The 5,020-nt window shown below is 37.3% G+C and overlaps 1 protein-coding gene across 5 annotated transcripts in view; it reads left to right on the forward strand.

The window, feature by feature from the left end:
• Positions 1-5,020, forward strand: part of LOC106872763 (FMRFamide receptor) — a 285,188-nt gene that overhangs the window by 207,211 nt on the left and 72,957 nt on the right. The window lies entirely within an intron of this gene.

Genomic DNA, 5,020 nt, shown 5'->3' on the forward strand with positions numbered 1-5,020 from the left:
TATATATATATATATGTATATACTCCTTGCGTAGTGATTAGTTTGTTTGTATATATATTTTCGTGTCTATGTATATACACGCATGAAATTACACATATCAACTGAATATATGTAATTTCATGCGTGTATATATATGTGTGTGTGTGTGTGTGTACATTGATGTGTTTGTGTGTTTCCACCACGTACGTGTTTAACAGAAATTATTTTATAATTCTATTTTCCCCTCATTTATAATTATATAAAATGTAAGCATTTTTAGTAATACGATTTCTATAAACGTTCAACAAAAATTCATGGGTTTTGCTAAGACCTATATAACTATTCGGTTGGTGCATAATTATTGCGGCTTTCCTTCAACAAATTTTATTCAACAAAACAATGACAATATTTAACAAAAACATCTTTAAATGACGGTCTGACCGTCAGCCAAGCAAATGGAAAGTAATTGAGATAAATGGTAAATATGCGCCGGAATAATCATTTAAAGATGTTTTTGTTACATGCTGTTATTGTTTTTGTTGAATAAAATTTGTTGAAAAGAAGCCGCAATAATTATGCACCAACCCAATGTTACAAGCTCACAAGTTTTTTGAAGCAGGGCATGTATACATATATATGTAAGTATGTCTAGCTAGGAGGCTTAACAGCATTTCATCCGCCTCTACGTTCTGCGTTCAAATTCCGCTGCGGCCGATTTTTCCTATCAGCCTTTCGAGGTCGACGAAAAATATATAACAGTACTAAGGTCGATGTAATCGCCTAACCACTGCCCCCAAAATTTCCCTCTTTGAGCCTAAGGTAGACAGAGTATGATGTGTGCATAGCTTTTAACTTTTTTCTTTTTGTTTTTTGTTCGATTCAGTCATTGGACTACAGTCAAGCTGGGGCAGCGTGTTTGGTGATTTATTCGTACAAATTGACCCCAGTACTGATTTTAAAGACTAATAATTATTCCGTGGCTATCTTTTGCAGCACTAAGTTTCAGGGTCGTAAACAAACTAACACCATCTTTAGGGACTGATGTACAGATGCAAATACAAAACCTCAAACACACAGGCACATACACAAATGGACAAACACAATCATACACACACATGTACATAACTTAAAGATGGAATATGTGAACTTAACCCTTGTAAATTTTAACCTGTTACTCTCCTTCTCCATGGCATTACATCCCTCCTTTCCTTCCTTTCTCTGTCTTTCTTGAACTTTCCTCTGATATATCAGATGGAGCTCTCATGTTCAACCCTTATACCAGTACTTTACAATGATGCTATAATATAAAACAGCGACGGTGAAATTACCAATTACACACAAACGTTTTTACTCCAGTAAACAGCAAAAGCGCGAAATATGTGTCTCATTCCACCTCCCCCAGTCTCAAAGATTGACAAGGCTCTCCAATAATACATTTGAATGTATTAATCATGTATTTACCCAACAAAGAGATCTCATGAAGTTTCACTAAGATCCCTCGTCAAAACTATCAGTTGTATCCCATATAGAAACAAATGTATACCAAATACCATCACTTGTGGCTTTCTATCCTACATATCAACTACCATCACCTATGATTTTGTATCTTATACAGTAAATACCATCACCTACAGCCTTGTATCCTATATACCAAATAGCATCACCTGTGGTCTTGTATCCTGCATAGCAAATATCATCGCCAGAATTTTATGCAAAATTAACTTCAACGTTTCTCTGACATCGTCGTGGTACTCCGTCGCTTACGACGTCGAGGGTTCCAGTTGATCCGATCAACGGAACAGCCTGCTCGTGAAATTAACGTGCAAGTGGCTGAGAACTCCAAAGGCACGTGTACTCTTAACGTAGTTCTCGGGGATATTCAGCGTGACACAGTGTGACAGAGCTGACCCTTTGAATTACAGGCACAACAGAAACAGGAAGTAAGAGTGAGAGAAAGTTGTGGTGGAAGAGTACAGCAGAGTTCGCCACCATCCCCTGCCCGAGCCTCGTGGAGCTTTAGGTGTTTTCCCGGTCTGGGAATCGAAACCGCGATCCTATGACTTCGAGTCCGCTGCCCTAACCACTGGGCCATTGCGCCTCCACTCCTCCGACATAGAGCTGTATCATCTCTGCAAATTCTTATTCCACATGCTTTTTCTCACAAAATTATAAATGCACCGCCGCAGACATCTTCACAGCCAATAAAAATGAAACGTCAGTTTAATGAAAAGCTCTCACGAATAAACATTCAACCAAGAAATCGATTACTTTGTAACTATCAACAGACAAACACTAGCTTATCAAAATGTATATGATGGCTTAGCTATCAACAAAATAACAATGACAAGATGAAACGAAATAGCAACCCTGTCCAAATCCTGCGAAAATAACGAATAGTAGCAATTTTTATATTCCAGAAAACTCTAAATTTCTATTTAGACCTGATACTCTCTTTTATGCTCAAGTGTAAACGCCTATTGAAAAGAAAATATTTAATTACACCTGACAACTATATCGTCTGCGCGCAATAGCATCCGGATTTCTGTACCTAATAATCGAGAACCAACCATAAGCTTCATATCATAAATTTGAAATAAAAATTAAACCCATATCATTTTATTGTTAACGGGAGAATATGATTAAACCCCGCCAACACGCTAGAAACAGACGCCAAATCGTTCTAAAAATCCGCTTACAACCTTGCTAATGGAGAATGGAAGTGGTTTTGAGCGCCATTTTGCGTCTGTTTCTAGCATGTTGATAGGATTTATCCGCACCCTTTAATATAATTATGTAAATAATTATGAATTAGTGTATATTAGTAGCGCTATAAACACGAATTTTGTTTGTATCAATATCCATTTACTCCATGCATACACTTCCATAATCGCACGTGCATAAATTGAGTATACACTGAGTACACACAGTCAAGCACACACACACACACACATATACACACACACACATACACACACACACACACACAAACAAATACACACACATATGTGTGCGCGCACAAGTGTACGAAAGTTTGCATGGATGTGTGTGTGTGTGTGCCTATAGATAGATATATACATGCATACATACATACATACATAAATACATACATACATACAGACAAACAGACTTGACAAAAACACAGACAGACAGAAACACAGACAGACAAAAACACAGACAGACAGAAACACAGACAGACAGAAACACAGACAGATTGATTGATTGAGATAGTTAAGTATGATGTATGTATGTATACATATTTGGAATTCATTTTAATGTTTTTGATTTTTTGTGCATTTTTTTTTTGGCTTTTTTTAAAACTTTGTTTAATTCAAACCTGTCACGAACGAAGTGACAAGTTTCTTTTACTTAAATCTAAACAGCTCTCGGGATTTGCAGTTACTAGGTTTGGTTGATGCATGCATTTGTTAGTGCGTTTCACGAGAGAACACTAATGTATGTTTCATTGGTTTTTGTGGGTGGGGATTCACATGCATTCAATATGAATATCTTATTATGTGCATACGTTCATTCAAATCTCTATTAATGGTTTACACATTATTCCTACTTCCCGAATCGATTGTGTCTTGAAAGTGCGAATCAATCTATTATGTTCTTTTTTAAGGGGTGGAGCCAATTTGAGGTAAGCTTAAGCATTTCTAGGTTTCTATGTAGATCTGATGATAAAAGCCCACTGCAATTGTGATAACAGGAAAATACGAAAATTTATAGCGAGCTTATAAAAGAGATGTGGGTTTCTCATCAATTCTCCACAGGTACTCCTCTCTTTTTTTTCACGAAATTATAACGATGGATTCAGATGGGTAACTATTCTATTTAACGGGGCACAACTATTGCTCCCTATGTCTGTATTTAAGGGCAGCAAAATTTTTTCTGATCTTAAAAAGGATTTTATCCTTTATATATACTGTTCATCAGTATTTACGTGTTAAAAAAATATATATCTTTGCATATGTTTGTGTGTATATATATATGTGTGTGTGTGTGTGTGTGTGTGTGTGTGTGTGTGTGTGTGTGTGTGTGTGTGTGTGTGTGTGTGTGTGTGTGTGTGTGTGTGTGTGTGTGTGTGTGTGTGTCGAGGCGCGTGGCGTAGTGGTTAGGGTGTCAGCATCAAGATCGTAAGATTGTAGTTTCGATTCCTGGACCGGGCGACGCGTTGTGTTCTTGAGCAAAACACTTCATTTCACGTTGCTCCAGTCTACTCGGCTAGCAAAAATGAGTAACGCTGCGATGGACTGGCGTCCTGTCCGGCTGGGGAACACATACGCCATTGTAACCGGGAAACCGGGTCCATGAGCCTGGCTAGATTTTAAAAGGGCGCATTTATTATTTATTATTATATATAAAAGCATGTCTATAAATGAAAACGCATATGTACGGTTACACATATATGCATGGTTTTTGTATTACTGACGGTGTGCTTTAGTGCAGAGATAGTCACACAATATAAATGCAGTGCCTTAACAATTACCCAACCTGATTTAATTCAAATCATTTAATTCACACCAAGCTGTAAAACCTGATAATACATATGACCTTCATAGTCTACTGCATGTCACGACATTCAAGCAACTACACCTCCTAATAACGATTTAGTAGGAATACCTACAAAATGTTATATAATATATATATATATATATACATATACATACATAAATGCATTCATGCATATCATAATATGTATTCTTAACTTCAATCAATAATCACAGTTACAAATAAAAATATTTTAGCGGGAATTTCGTATATATATATGTATGTATGTATATATTCTGCTGAGACCCCCTTCGGTAATGACTGACCATGGGATTGCACCTAGAAAGTTACCTTCCCAGGCACAAGTCCGGGCAAGGTTGTTTATGGAAGACCAGCAGTCGCCCATGCATACCAGTCTCCCCTCTCCACGCCAGCAGTGTTATCCAAGGAAAAGGCAAAGGGGCCGATACAGCTTGGCACCAGAGACGTGGTAACTCATTTCTACAGCTGAATGAATTAGAGCAACGTAAAATAAAGTGTCTTGCTCAAG

This window comes from Octopus bimaculoides, chromosome 4 (assembly GCF_001194135.2).
Source record: "Octopus bimaculoides isolate UCB-OBI-ISO-001 chromosome 4, ASM119413v2, whole genome shotgun sequence".
Classification (NCBI taxonomy): domain Eukaryota; kingdom Metazoa; phylum Mollusca; class Cephalopoda; order Octopoda; family Octopodidae; genus Octopus; species Octopus bimaculoides.